Below are 16,303 nucleotides of genomic sequence, written 5' to 3'. Positions count from 1 at the left end.
TCAGGGTTGGATTATAAAAATATATCAGAAACTTTGAACATCCCACGGAGCACCATTAAATACATTATTTAAAAATGGAATAAATATGGCACCAAAACTCACGGACCAGGCAAGGAGGGCATTAATCAGAGAGGCAACAAAGAGACCAAATATAACGCTGAAGGAGCTGCAAAGCTCCACAGCGGAGATTGGAGTATCTTTCCATAGGACCACTTTAATCCGTACACTCCACAGAGCTGGGCTTTACGGAAGAGTGGCCATATAAAATAAGCAAACACGTTTGGTGTTCGCCAAAAAGCATGTGGGAGACTCCCCAAGGTACTCTGGTCAGATGAGACTAAAATTGAGCTTTTTGGCCATCAAGGAAAATGCTATGTCTGTCCCAAACCCAACACCTCTCATCACCCCGAGAACACCATCCCCCACAGTGAAGCATGGTGGTGGCAGCATCATGCTGTGGGGATGTTTTTCATCAGCAGGGACTGGGAAAATGGCCAGAATTGAAGGAATGATGGATGGTGCTGAATACAGGGAAATTCTTGAGGGACACCTGTTTGTCTTCCAGAGATTTGAGACTAGGACGGAGGTTCACCTTCCAGCAGGACAATGACCCTAAGCATACTGTGAAAGCAACACCTAAATGTCCTGGAATGGCCTAGTAAAAGTCCAGACCTCAATCCAATTGAGAATCTGTGGTATGACTTAAAGATTGCTGTACACCAGCAGAACCCATCCAACTTGAAGGAGCTGGAGCAGTTTTGCCTTGAAGAATGGGCAAAAATCCCAGTGGCTAGATGTGCCAAGTTTATAGCGACATACACCAAGAGACTTGCAGCTGTAATTGCTGCAAAAGGTGGCTCTACAAAGTATTGACTTTGTGGGTTGAATAGTTATGCACGCTCAAGATTTCTTATTTCTTGTTTGTTTCACAAGAAAAAATATTTTGCACCTTCAAAGTGGAAGGCATGTTGTGCAAATCAAATGATATAACCCCCCAAAAAATCAGGTTGTAAGGTAACAGAATAGGAAAAATACTTTCGCAAGCCACTGTATGTTTGGATCTGAATCGCAGTTATAATCATTCGCCAGTACGGAGAATTAAGTAAAACTACAAGTCCAAATCCCTATCTCCATCAATGGCTAATTTAGGAAAGGGCCAATTTTATCTAGCTAGCTAGCCACCGGATGTATAACTTTTTGAGAATCTGAGTGCCCATACCAAATATTATCAGCCTATTTTCAGCCCTGCAGACCAAAATATTTTGCAACTTTATACCAAACTTCGCAGGCCAAAATATTACGCAGCCTCTTACCAAATTCCGCATGACATTTAAATATTTAGCTGCTTTTCTAAATATTTCTCTGTTTTTTGCAAATTTGCAGGGTGAAATATTTCACTCGCCAAAATATTGCGCAGACTGAAATATATCGCAGACTTTTATTTCGCAGACTTTCGGAAGGTCCTACCAAGGATCATTTTGGTATTTGATTTGGAATTTTATGACCCCTTGAAGTATCCCCAAAAAATATTACAAAATTATTTCATGAACAATTGTATTTACTGTTTTTATTTTTTTACATATAGTAAAACCCCCTTATTTTAGTCACTAAACAGTCTCCATACAGTGGGGAAAAAAAGTATTTAGTCAGCCACCAATTGTGCAAGTTCTCCCACTTAAAAAGATGGCCTGTAATTGTCATCATAGGTACACGTCAACTATGACAGACAAATTGAGATTTTTTTTTCCAGAAAATCACATTGTAGGATTTTTTATGAACTTATTTGCAAATTATGGTGGAATATAAGTATTTGGTCACCTACAAACAAGCAAGATTTCTGGCTCTCACAAACCTGTAACTTATTCTTTAAGAGGCTCCTCTGTCCTCCACTCGTTACCTGTATTAAAGGCACCTGTTTGAACTTGTTATCAGTATAAAAGACACCTGTCCACAACCTCAAACAGTCACACTCCAAACTCCACTATGGCCAAGACCAAAGAGCTGTCAAAGGACACCAGAAACAAAATTGTAGACATGCACCTGGCTGGGAAGACTGAATCTGCAATAGGTAAGCAGCTTGGTTTGAAGAAATCAACTGTGGGAGCAATTATTAAGAAATGGAAGACATACAAGACCACTGATAATCTCCCTCGATCTGGGGCTCCACGCAAGATCTCACCCCGTGGGGTCAAAATGATCACAAGAACGGTGAGCAAAAATCCCAGAACCACACGGGGGGACCTAGTGAATGACCTGCAGAGAGCTGGGACCAAAGTAACAAAGCCTACCATCAGTAACACACTACGCCGCCAGGGACTCAAATCCTGCAGTGCCAGACGTGTCCCCCTGCTTAAGCCAGTACATGTCCAGGCCCGTCTGAAGTTTGCTAGAGTGCATTTGGATGATCCAGAAGAGGATTGGGAGAATGTCATATGGTCAGATGAAACCAAAATAAAACGTTTTGGTAAAAACTCAACTCGTCGTGTTTGGAGGACAAAGAATGCTGAGTTGCATCCAAAGAACACCATACCTACTGTGAAACATGGGGGTGGAAACATCATGCTTTGGGGCAGTTTTTCTGCAAAGGGACCAGGACGACTGATCCGTGTAAAGGAAAGAATGAATGGGGCCATGAATCGTGAGATTTTGAGTGAAAACCTCCTTCCATCAGCAAGGGCATTGAAGATGAAACGTGGCTGGGTCTTTCAGCATGACAATGATCCCAAACACACCGCCCGGGCAACGAAGGAGTGGCTTCGTAAGAAGCATTTCAAGGTCCTGGAGTGGCCTAGCCAGTCTCCAGATCTCAACCCCATAGAAAATATTTGGAGGGAGTTGAAAGTATGTGTTGCCCAGTGACAGCCCCAAAACATCACTGCTCTAGAGGAGATCTGCATGGAGGAATGGGCCAAAATACCAGAAACAGTGTGTGAAAACCTTGTGAAGACTTACAGAAAACGTTTGACCTGTGTCATTGCCAACAAAGGGTATAAAACAAATTATTGAAAAACTTTTGTTATTGACCAAATACTTATTTTCCACCATAATTTGCAAATAAATTCATTAAAAATCCTACAATGTGATTTTCTGGATTTTTTTTCTCATTTTGTCTGTCATAGTTGACGTGTACCTATGATGAAAATTACAGGCCTCTCTCATCTTTTTAAGTGGGAGAACTTGCACAATTGGTGGCTGACTAAATACTTTTTTCCCCCACTGTATATACCTCCATTAATTTTTTCAACTGGTACCGGGGGAGCTTCAGAAGAGTCTTGTGAGGCCTGTGGGCAAAATATATACGTGTTCGTGAGAGTCTCACCTTTCCAGAGAGGGGTCTTAATATCTTGTAGGCCAAACTGTTCGGACGCTACAGACGATTTTGTTAGAAGACCGATCGTCGGGATGTTTCATGGTCTGACAAACGCTCTAGCACTGTCAACTCTTCACCGCAGATGCAGTGCGACATCGGCGGATGCAGTGGATTGAGATGCATCCAATGCAAAAAAAAACAGAAAAAAACGACTTAAACTGACAGACTTTCATGGGGATTTTTATATTATGCTAATTAGATTTCCGCAGGGGCGCGGACATTGACCTTAGGGGTTTTTAATGTCTTGTACACTCAGTGTTTACAAAGAAAGACAAATAACGAGATGGACGGACGGACAAATGCAAACTTGGACAAAGACTATCACAAGAATTGCGCAAGAGGGGATGGCTGCCGTTTTACGGGCTCCTAACCATTTGTGCTATTTAGTGTGTTTTTTGCGTTGTCTGTAACCTTTTTTGTAATGTTTCTACCACCGTCTCTAATGAACGAAAATAGCTTCTGGATATCAGAAGAGTGATTACTCACCTGGAACTGGACAAATATTTTTTCTTTAACGAGTCGGACACAAATGATTTACTGCTGATACTGGACCAGGCCCGTCATTCACATGAAGAAGAAACGTCGATACAGGGGACGCAGTACCGGGTGCCTTGTGAGAATTCGTCTGCGAGTTGGTAACCCACCTCTACCATCCGTTCTATTGGCCAATGTGCATTCATTGGAGAATAAACTGGAAGAGCTCTGTTTGAGACTATCCTACCAACGAGACATTATATCTAATGTTAAAGAAGTCTCAAAGTTTTGCCCGACTGAGGTAGAATATCTCATGATAAGCTGCAGACCACACTATTTAACAAGAGTGTTTTCATCTATATTTTTCTTAGCTCTCTATTTACCAACACAAACCGATGCCGGTTCTAAGACCGCACTCAACAAGCTTTATAAGGCCATAAGCAAACTAGAAAATGCTCATCCAAAGGCGGCGTTCCTAGTGGTCGGGGACTTTAATGCAGGAAAACTTCAATCAGTTTTACCTAATTTCTAGTATTACCTAATGCTGGAAGTACCTAATTCCAGCATGTCACATTTACTCCACACACAGAGATGCTAACAAAGCTTGCCCTCCATTTGGCAAATCTGACCATAATTCTATCCTCTTGATTCCTGCTTACAAGCAAAAACTAAAGCAGGAAGTACAAGTGACTCGCTCAATACGTAAGTGGTCAAATTATGCAAATGCTAAGCTACAGGTCTGTGTGGCTAGCACAGACTGGAATATGTTCCGGGATTCATCCGATGGCATTGAAGAGTATACCACATCAGTCAACGGCTTCATCAGTAAGTGCATCGTAACGTTGTCCCCACAGTGACTGTACGTAATACCCCAACCAGAAGCCATGGATTACAGGCAACATCCGCGCTGAGCAAAAGGGTAGAGCTGCCACTTTCAAAGAGTGGGACTCTAACCCGGACACTTATAAGAAATCCCGCTATAACCTCTGACGAACTATCAAACAGGTAAATCATCAATACAAGATTGAATCCTACTACACGGGCTCCAACACTCATCAGATGTGGCAGGGCTTGCAAACTATTACAGACTACAAAGGGAAGCCCAGCCGCGAGCTGTCCAGTGACACGAGCCTATCAGACGAGCTAAATGACTTCTATGCACGCTTCGAGGCAAGCAACACTGAAGCATGCATGAGAGCACCAGCTGTTCCGGACAACTGTGTGATCACGCTGTCCGTAGCCGATGTGAGTAAGACCTTTTAAACAGGTCAACATTCACAGGGTGGCAGGGCCAGACGGATTACCAGGAAGTGTACACAGAGCATGTGCTGACCAACTGGCAAGTGTCTTCACTGGCATTTTCAACCTTTCCCTGACCGAGTCTGTAATACCTACATGTTTCAAGCAGACCACCAGAGTCCCTGTGCCCAAGAACACCAAGGTAACCTGCCTAAATGACTACCGACCCGTAGCAGTCACATCTATAGCCATGAAGTGCCTTTGAAAGGCTGGTCAGGGCTCACATCACCATCATCCCAGAAACCCTAGACCCACTCCAATTCGCATACCGCCCCAACAGATCCACAGATGACATAATCTCTATTACCTCACTGACATATACATGTCTTATATGGGCAGAAAATGTAATTATTGTTAATTTAACTACAGTGTCCAATTTACAGTAGGTATTACAGCGAAAAAATAACATGCTATTGTTTGAAGATAGTGCACAACAACAAAACACTTTTATAATGGTGACAGGTTTGATACATTCACATCTGAAGGTAAAAAACTTAATTCAGTAATCTTGTTCTGATTTGTCATCCTGAGGGTCCCAGAGATAAAAAAATTGCGTACTTTTGTTTGATAAAATCAATTTTTATATCCCAACATGATCCGTGTTGTACGCACGATTGATGTTGTATTCCAACTTCTTCAACTTGCAAAGAAATACATCTTGTTTCAGCCAGTCAAATTAGGTTCCTATTTATTCCTCAGACACAACAGAAGGTAGCCAGCTTTCCTTCATCATTCTGCATTAGGTATATCCGATACAGAAACAATTTTAGCCACGAAGACACAATATCATTACGTGCCGATGAGACAGGCAGGGTTCACTTGATTGACTGTATCTTGGTCCAATGATCATCTATCATTTTGAAACAGCTAGATAGATAGCCAATGAGCTGGGCTTTACAGGAGTATGAGATGGTACTTTGTCTGAGGAAAAGCCTGTGTATTCAGCACGCGCGCAACACGGTTTAGTGTCCATTTGAAATCTAAACAAGGCAGTGGCACATCGCATTACGCACAGCTCGATTTAGTAAACAAATATTTTCTGCAAATTGTGAAATTACAATATGGCTACTAATACTGGAAAAGCTCAATCAAAGTCCAGGTATACAAATTTGGACGAGATTATAGCAGAAATCGACGGGAAAGTGTCACAGAACCAGTACAGCTGTGACTCTTTCTGGTTAAGTCTCTAAGAGCTTTGCACACCTGAATTGTACAATTTTTGCACATTATCCTAAAAACGCACTAGTGCTTGCCGATGACAAGCATACCCATAACATGATGCAGCCACTACCATGCTTGAACATAAGAGTTCAGTTGTGTATTGTGTTGGATTTGCCCGGACAGAGGCGGATACACACAGACCATATCAGACCGCATGAGAGAGGAAATGTACACAACACAACACAACGACGAGAGGGATAGAGACAATTCGTGAGGTAGCTCTACCCAATTGATAGTTGTAGAAGTTGGTAATAAGCAGCCAGCTAGCTACTAACCTAGCTAAATAGGATGACTCGTTCAATGGGGAGCACAGAGATTACGTTAGATGGTTGTCTGGCTGGCTGGCTCCTACTAACTAAGCAAAGATGAGATGATGACTTCAATGATCTAAAGGAAGAAAACTAAACTACTGCAATTTAAGATCATTATAGGAATTAATGCACTACAGAATTAATGTAATGCACCCAGAAATGTCACATCTTTGTTGGAGATGCAACAAGCACAAAGGAATCCTATTACATATGCTATGGTCCTGTGATAAACTGACACCATTTTGGGATAATGTATGTGCTATAATTTCATTGTGTCTAGGAATGTACACAACCCTTACTCAATCAAGGGTTTTTCATTATTTTTAATATTTCTACGTTGTAGAATAAAACTATGAAATACCACATATGGAATCATGTAGTAACCAAAAAAGTGTTAAACAAATCAAAAAATATTTATATTTGAGATTCTTCAAATAGCCACCCTTTGCCTTGATGACAGCTTTGCACACTCTTGGCATTCTCTCAACCAGATTCACCTGTAATGCTTTTCCAACAAGTCTTGTAGGAGTTCCCACATATGCTGAGCATTTGTTGGCTGCTTTTCCTTCACTTTGCGGTCTGACTCATCCCAAACCATCTCAATTGGGTTGAGGTAGGGGGATTGTGGAGGCCAGGTCAGCTGATGCAGCACTCCTTCACTATTCTTCTTGGTAAAATAGCCCTTACACAGTCTTGAGGTGCGTTGGGTCATTGTCCTGTTGAAAATCCAATGATAGTCTCACTAAGCCCAAACCAGATGGGATGGCGTATCGCTGCAGAATGCTGTGGTAGCCATGCTGGTTAAGTGTGCCTTGAATTCTAAATAAATCACAGACAGTGTCACCAGCAAAGCACCCCCACACAATAACATCTCCTCCTCCATGCTTTACGGTGGGAACTACGCATGCGGAGATCATCCGTTTACCCACACCGCATCTCACAAAGTCATTGAGGTTGGAACCAAAAATCTCAAATTTGGACTCCAGACCAAAGGACACATTTCCACCGGTCTAATGTCCATTGCTCGTGTTTCTTGGCCCAAGCAGGTCTCTTCTTCTTATTGTTGTCCTTTAGTAATGGTTTCTTTGCAGCAATTCGACCATGAAGGCCTGATTCACACAGTCCCCTCTGAACAGTTGAGTCTGTGACTTGAACTCTGTGAAGCATTTATTTGGGCTGTAATTTCTGAGGCTGGTAGCTCTAATGAACTTATTCTATGCAGCAGAGGTAACTCTGGGTCTTCCATTTCTGTGGCGGTCCTCATGAGAGCCAGTTTCATCATAGCGTTTGATGGTTTTTGCGACAGCACTTGAAGAATCTAGAAAGATTACTTTATCCTATCCCAGGTGTTCCTTAAAGAGGTGAGGTTTCAAATGTCTCCGGAAGGTGACTCTGCTGTCCTGGCGTCGTGAGGGAGCTTGTTCCACCATTGGGGTGCCAGAGCAGCGAACAGTTTTGACTGGGCTGAGCGGGAACTGTGCTTCAGCAGAGGTAGGGGAGCCAGCAGGCCAGAGGTGGATGAACGCAATGCCCTCGTTTGGGTGTAGGGAGTGATCAGAGCCTGATGGTACGGAGGTGCCGTTCCCCTCACAGCTCCGTAGGCAAGCACCATGGTCTTGTAGCAGATGCGAGCTTCAACTGGAAGCCAGTGTAGTGTGCGGAGGAGCGGGGTGACGTGAGAGAACTTGGGAAGGTTGAACACCAGACGGGGTGCGGCATTCTGAATGAGTTGTAGGGGTTTAATGGCACAGGCAGGGAGCCCAGCCAACAGCGAGTTGCAGTAATCCAGACGGGAGATGACAAGTGCCTGGATTAGGACCTGTGCCGCTTCCTGTGTAAGGCAGGGTCGTACTCTCCTTGTCACAACACAACTGATTGGCTCAAACGCATTATAAAGGAAAGAAATTCCACAAATTCACTTTTAAGATTGCACACCTGTTAATTGAAATGCATTCCAGGTGACTACCACATGAAGCTGGTTGAGAGAATGCCAAGAGTGTGCAAAGCTGTCATCAAGGCAAAAGGTGGCTATTTGAAGAATCTAAAATCTAAAATATATTTTTATTTGTTTAACACTTTTTTGGTTACTACATGATTCCATATATGTTCTTTAATAGTTTTGATGTCTTCACTGTTATTCTACAATGTAGAAAATAGTAAAAATAAAGAAAAACCCTGGAATGAGTAGATGTGTCGACGCTTTTGACTGGTAGTGTATATCCATTTATCTTCATGATTTTGTCTGTTGGGAAATGTAAATGTGTTCAATATCAGAGAAAGTGTTGTAATCTAGGTGAAATTGCTGCAAGAAAATTCATAGCATCAATTGGAAAGACTCATTTTCACCCTCAATAGCAAACTGGAGGACTGAACAATCTAGCTACATCCCGTTGGATTTTGTATATTATAAAGTTAAAAAAAAACCTGAAGTGTTTGATGAAATTTGGGAACCATATGTTGATCACCTTGTGAAATGTGTAGTATAGTGGGCGTTTTGTTTTTGTTTTTGAGTTGTTTGTGGTAAACAAATTAAAGTTTTATTTTGTGTCGTTACAGCAATAAACCCACTGTTAGTGTGAAAGGCAGGTGATGGCTGAGGGAAGCTCTAAAATCATTTTAATGCATAATGCATTTCATGTTTAAAAAAATAAAAAAAATATATATATATAAAAACAATTTTTTATTTTTTTTATCAATCCGAAAACAAACTGACCTCAAAAAAATCTTATCGTTCAGCACTAGAAGGTATATTTTGTATTTGCCTTTTCAATGGTGAGGTTGGAAAAGCAAGATAAGCACAAAATGATGTTCATATTTTCATCGGACACACCTCAGGGAATTAATGGGTGCATGTTGGGAAAAGATTAAGCCTTACATGGTTTTGTTATTCTGTTCAGAATTCACAAAAGGAGGCACCTCAATTCTGAGAAGAAATACTGCATATCTCAAATGGACAACCTGCACCAAATGCTATAAACTTTGTGTTGAAGACAGTTAGTCAATGGACTTAGTTTACCTTGGCAGATTGTTTCACTGTCAAAACCAAATATGACATGAAAGGAGTATTGTGTAAACAAGACGTAAATATTTCCAAAACATTGAGGGTAGAAAAGCAGACACAGTAGCAAATGAGCAATATACAGAGTAATCCTGATTCAATATGTGGATAATTGGGTTGAGCCACCAGAATCACACTGATACAGTGCCTTCGGAAAGTATTCAGACCCCTTGACTTTTTCCACAATTTGTTACGTTACAGCCTTATTCTAAAATTGATTAAATAAAACAAATTTCTCAGCAATCTACACACAATAACCCATAGTGACAAAGCGAAAACAGGTTTTTCCAAATGTATTAAAAATGTAAAACAAAAATACCTTATTTACATAAGTATTCAGACCCTTTGCTATGAGACTCGAAATTGAGCTCAGGTGCATCCTGTTTCCATTGATCAGCCTTGAGATGTTTCTACAACTTGATTGGAGTCCACCTGTGGTAAATTCAGTTGATTGGACATGATTTGGAAAGGCACACACCTGTCTATATAAGGTCCTAGACTTGACAGTCCATGTCAGGGCAAAAACCAAGCCATGAGGTTTAATTAATTGTCCTCCGAGTGCTCCGAGACAGGATTGTGTTGAGGCACAGATCTGTGGAAGGGTAGCAGCATTGAAGGTCCCCAAGAACACAGTGGCCTCCATCATTCTTAAATGGAAGAAGTTTGGAACCACTAAGACTCTTCCTAGAGCTGGCCGCCCAGCCAAACTGAGCAATTGGGGAGAAGGGCCTTGGTCAGGGAGGTGACCAAGAACCGGATGGTCACTCTGCCAGAGCTCTAGAGTTCCTCTGTGGAGATGGGAGAACCTTCCAGAAGGACAACCATCCGTGCAGCACTCCACCAATCAGGCCTTTATGCTAGAGTGGCCAGACTGAAGCCACTCCTCAGTAAAAGGCACATGAAAGCCTGCTTGGAGTTTGCCAAAAGGCACCTTAAGGACTCTCAGACCATGAGAAAGAAGATTCTCTGGTCTGATTAAACCAAGATTGAACTCTTTGGCCTGAATGCCAAGTGTCATGTCTGGAGGAAACCTGGCACTATCCCTATGGTGAAGCATGGTGGTGGTAAGATCAAGCTGTGGGGATGGTTTTCAGCGGCAGGGACTGGGAGAATAGTCAGGATCGAGGCAAAGATGAACGGCGCAAAGTACAAAGATATCCTTGATGAAAACCTCTTCCAGAGCATTCAGGACCTCAGACTGGGACACCTTCCAACAGGACAACGACCCTAAGCACTCAGCCAAGACAATGCAGGAGTGGCTTCGGGACAAGTCTCTGAATGTCCTTGAGTGGCCCATCCAGAGCACTGACTTGAACCCGATCGAACATCTTTGGAGAGAAAATAGCTGTGCAGCAATGCTCCCCATCCAACCTGACAGAGCTTGAGAGGATCTGCAGAGAAGAATGGAAGAAACTCCCCGAATGCAGGTGTGCCAAGCTTGTAGCGTCATACCCAACAATACTCGATGCTGTAATCGCTGCCAAAGGTGTTTCAACAAATGACTGAGTAAAGGGTCTGAATACTTATGTAAATGTGATATTTCAGTTTTGGTTGCTTTTACATTATGGGGTATTGTGTGTACATTGATGAGGGAGAAAAAACGATTTCAGCAATTTTAGAATAAGGCTGTAATGTAACAAAATGTGGAAAAAGTGAAGGGGTCTGAATACTTTCCGAAGGCACTGTATGTTGACAAATGTCTAACAAAATGTTGACCTAAAGCCACTACACTCAGAGACAGATAAGACAGATATCAGTTGACCCTGCCCTGGGTTATGTCACATCCAGAGCCTCAAAGAGGTACCACAGAAGCCTGCATTGAGATTGTCAGCCAGGTGAGCTGTGAGTGGTTTTGACAGGTGTTCTCATATGAGACTCTTCGGGCCACCGGCCGAGCGTGGGGTAGAATTGATGGCAATTTCTCAGGGCCCAATGCCCTGTGTGCTGAGTGACTAAGCATTTCACCGCTGATCACAGAGACCCAGCCCAGCAGCAATGCTTGACACGTGGATATACAATCTAGACGGAGCGCTGCTCATGTATTGAGGCAAATTATAGCTCTCGGAGGCTGCGACGGGGAAAAAATTGCTTGACGAATCCTTCCTATGACACCCCAAAGGAACCGGAAGGAGAGGCCAGACTAGGAGAGAAGCTCTGGAAATACATGGTTGTTCCCAGAAGTGAAGGACGGCTGCTGCTATTTTTGTCTTTCTTGTGTCTTCTGCTGCCTCTTGTTTATACACTCAGCAATTGCTTTGAATTTGTGTGTGGCTTTGAACAAATGTGTCATCGATGGGAAGTGAACAAAAGATGTAGAGGTTACAAAATGGGGTGGGAGGCTTCAATCGATTGTAAAATGTACAGTAGATATGCAAAATGGATTGCAAATTGACACAAAGACCCAAATCTTCTGGTCTTTCCTCCGCACACTTAAATGTAGATTCTTGATATATTGACATCATGGAAATACCCTATATTCTGCATGCAAAAGTATGTGGACACCCCTTCTAATTAGTGGATTCGGCTATTTCAGCTACACCCGTTGCTGACAGGTCTATAAAATCGAGGACACAGACGAACAGGGGCAATATTGCTGGGTATTAATTGGCAGATATTGTTAGGTTTGGCTTTTTAAGCCAATAGTGGCTAACCAGGAGTGGGATAATGTCAATGTTGCGTTGATTAGATAGTAGCTTCGAGCTTGCAGTGTCTGATACTTGTGAGATTTGTTTATGACAGTTTGCGGTTGAACACTTGAAAATTGCATGTACTTTCAGAGTTGTTTGGCGAGCTACTCATAGGTGGGCTGCGAGCTACTAGAAGCTTGCGATCGATTGATAAAAGGTATCTCCACTCACAATCCTGGTGTGTGGAGATACTCATCATGCTGGTCGTATGCTTATGGCCGGGATTCAGACCAATGCAGATTAACGAGCTTCACACTGATAAAGTCGGTTTTTAAAGGGGATTTTATTTTTAAAGTAGATATTCCCAGACGTTCTTTGAGATTGCGTTTGCCAAAATCACTGTGGATGTTGGCTCAAACATAAATCATATTTATGAAGTCAATTACAGTGGAATGTTTGAATCTTTGTTGGTTTGAGTCCCAGACAGTGTTTTAATGTGCATTTGTATTTGTTGTGGGCAAATACACAGTAATGTTTTCAGATTTGTACATGAAAATGTCTCATTAACTTTCCAGCAAACCGGGAACATTACCAGAACAATAGCTAAAATTTGCATTAAGTTCTAGTTATGGTTTTATCTAACATTAAGATGATAACATCCCAAAAACATTCAAATAATTGTTGTGTTTTGGGAACCTATCTCTTGTAATTTACCCACACTGTTCCCAAAACCTAATTAAATGTTCTGGAAACCTTTAAAGAACTCAAAGGCTGTTCTGTCAACATATTTTTAACATCAAAGGAATGTTTTGTGCACCCTGATACACACATTATCTGAATGTCAGCACAACTGGACAGTTTTAGTGTTTTGGGAACCTTTTTCGTCATATCCCCACAATGTTCCCACAATCTAAAGAAACATTATGGGAACCTTTTAATGAAAACATGAAATGTGCTCTGGGAAAGTTCTTGTAACATCAGGTAAAATCATCCGCACAACTGGACAGTTTTGTGATGTCCCCACAAAATATTCCCACCAGCCTGTTACCACAACCTAATGAAACATTCTGGCAACCTTTACAGAACAAATTCAATGTGTTCTAGGAATGTTCTTGCAACATCAGGAGAATGTTTTATACAAACATTCTATAATCATCAGCACGACTGGACATGTTATGAGAACATTTGCTGGGACCTATGGAATGTTATGTGATCTTTCACATAACCAATTTTGGTTTGCTGGGTTGTGACACAATGCAGTATAATGACTTCAGACTGTGCCCAGCAACTTTGCCTCTCCTAAATGAGACAGTGTTGTTTCCTTTTTTACTTAATTTACATCCTCTTCTCCTGAGGCGTGGTATTTGTGTACAAGCTGTTCTCTACAAGCATAACCTTTAAATAAATCCCACCTGGCAAAGGTGCTGAATAATTCCATTTTCATCTCACAAAATACTTTCAGTCTGTAGTTAAGTTTAAACGTTTGAGGAACATTTTAAACATTCTTTAAAAAGATGTCATCTCTTTAGCGACTGTCAATTTATTTATAGCTGTGACAACAGTATTTTGTTAGAGAGAAATCCTCTTTAAAAGGATACAGTAAAAATATAAATTAAATTGATTAAAATGTGTTTCATCCGTGTCAAAACCAACCAAGGCATGACAGGGTTTTATTATGTGTTCACAGCGAAGCTCTGAAACTTATTGTTATTCTTATAATTGTTTTCCTTGACATTGACAAATAACTCAAGCATAGATTGGTAACTTATTTCCTAATTTGGCACACAGAAACTAGAGGCCATGAGTAACTTGGTCAAAAACAATGGCACCGATTGGCTTATAGGTGGTGCTGTTATAAACAGTCTCACTAAAACCCTCATATCTGCAGACTCGTTTGACCTAGAGACTTGAGGTGGCAGCGAAATAGGATGCCATCTTTCCAACAAGTCAGTTCGTCCAATTTATGCCCTGCAAGAGCTGCTCCGGTTCAACTGAAAGTGCTGTTAATGCGAAGTGGAAACACAACAACCAACAACATCTGTCCTCGGTTGCAACACTCACTACCGAGTTCCAAACTGCCTCTGGAAGCAACGTCAGCACTAGAACTGTTCATCGGGAGCTTCATGAAATGGGTTTCCATGGTTGAGCAGCCGCACCCAAGCCTAAGATCACCATGTGCAATGCCAAGCGTCGGCTGGAGTGGTGTAAAGCTTGCTGCCATTGGACTCTGGAGCAGTGGAAACACGTTCTCTGGAGTGATGAATCACGTTTCACCATCTAGCAGTCCGACGGATGAATCTGGGTTTGGCGGATGCAAGGAGAATGCTACCTGCCCGAATGCATAGTGCAAACTGCAAAGTTTGGTGGAGGACGAATAATGGTCTGTGGCTGTTCTTCATGGTTCGGGCTAGGCCTCTTTGTTCCAGTGAAGGGAAATCTTAACACTACAGCATACAATGACATTCTAGACGATTCTGTGCTTCCAACTTTGTTATTTTTGTTACCTTATTATTGCCAATGATTTTGGAATGAGATGTTTGACTAGCAGGTGTCCACATACTTTTGGTAGGGTAGTGTACGTTTCCAAGGAGGGACATCTGTTCTTGGGAGATGCTGGGTTATCGCGTATCTGGTCGCGAAATTTCCTTTCGTTGGATACCCGGAGGTAAAGTCATTAATATCCGTTGGGTGATTTGGTTGAGGCTTCTTGGGTACGTGACATCACTCTGAGACCTTACCAAAACACAAAACATGGTGGACAGTTTCTCTCACCTCGGCTATGAAAGCAGTAGCAACTAGCAACTTCTATGACAATAACAGTTTTGCAGAGCAGGGCTTGCTAATTAGCTACAATGTTTGAGTCATTTTCTTGTAAAACAGCTCAGCTAGCTAGCGAAATGCTTATTTGCTATGCTAGCTTGCTAACTCATTAGCGAGACTGCTTCTAGACTCGTGAGTTCATGGGGGCTTCAGGAGCCAGTGTGTTAGATTATTCCACCATGGGCAACAGCAACTGGCTACTACACTCTTAGAAAAAAGTGAAGAAAACTGATTTAGACCTAGGACATCAGGTGGATGCAATTAATTATCAGGTAGAACAGAAAACCAGCAGGCTCCTGACATCGTAGGGTAAGAGTTGTATACCCCTGACCCCTTCTTCCTGGAACCAAAAGGGTTCTACCTGGAACCAAAAAATGGTTATTTAAAGTGTTCTCCTATGGGGACAGCTGAAGAACCCATTTAGCTTCTAGATAGCAGCTTTTTTATAATAGTGTAGAACTTAACCAATGGACATGGGGCAATCAAATATGGTATGTAAACATTATGTATATGTCAGGGGTTTTCAACTATACGAGGTCCGGAGGCTGCTGGTTTTCTGATCTACCGGATAATTAATTGCATCCACCTGGAGTCCCAGGTCTAAATCCCTGATTAGAGGGAAACAGTGAAAAGAAACTGTGGAACTGGCTTCAATGTCCAGAGATGAGTTTGATGGGTACATGTCCTTAGAAGCTGTGTAAATAGAAAATCACTGCAACCTTAGATGGCTGCACCAGACCAGTTGGTGGCACTATAAATGTCATTGGCACCAGTGACACCATAGGATACCACAGTAATGGCTTTTATATGGATTGTGTCTCATACAAATGAATATTAGATTTAAATTATGCAGATGAACAATGTGAAATATCGTGATTAGTATATCTGTATAATCACATATTGTTGCCCTATTATGTGTGAACGTAGTGAAAAGTTGATATTTTATTCAGTAAAATGAGAAACCAGAGGTCCTGCCGCTACAGTCGGCGTATTACAGCTGTGAGAGTGCATTGACATATTTTGGAACACTAATGTGGAGCTTACCAACTTAGATTGAAATCAACATGGCAATGCTTTCACTGATTGCACATAAAGGAAGATGAACTTGTGTCCTTTCTGTCAT

Source organism: Coregonus lavaretus, assembly GCF_964263955.1.
Source record: "Coregonus lavaretus genome assembly, chromosome: 17".
Lineage (NCBI taxonomy): Eukaryota > Metazoa > Chordata > Actinopteri > Salmoniformes > Salmonidae > Coregonus > Coregonus lavaretus.
The sequence above is the reverse complement of the archived record's forward strand: the minus strand, read 5'-3'. Positions refer to the sequence as shown.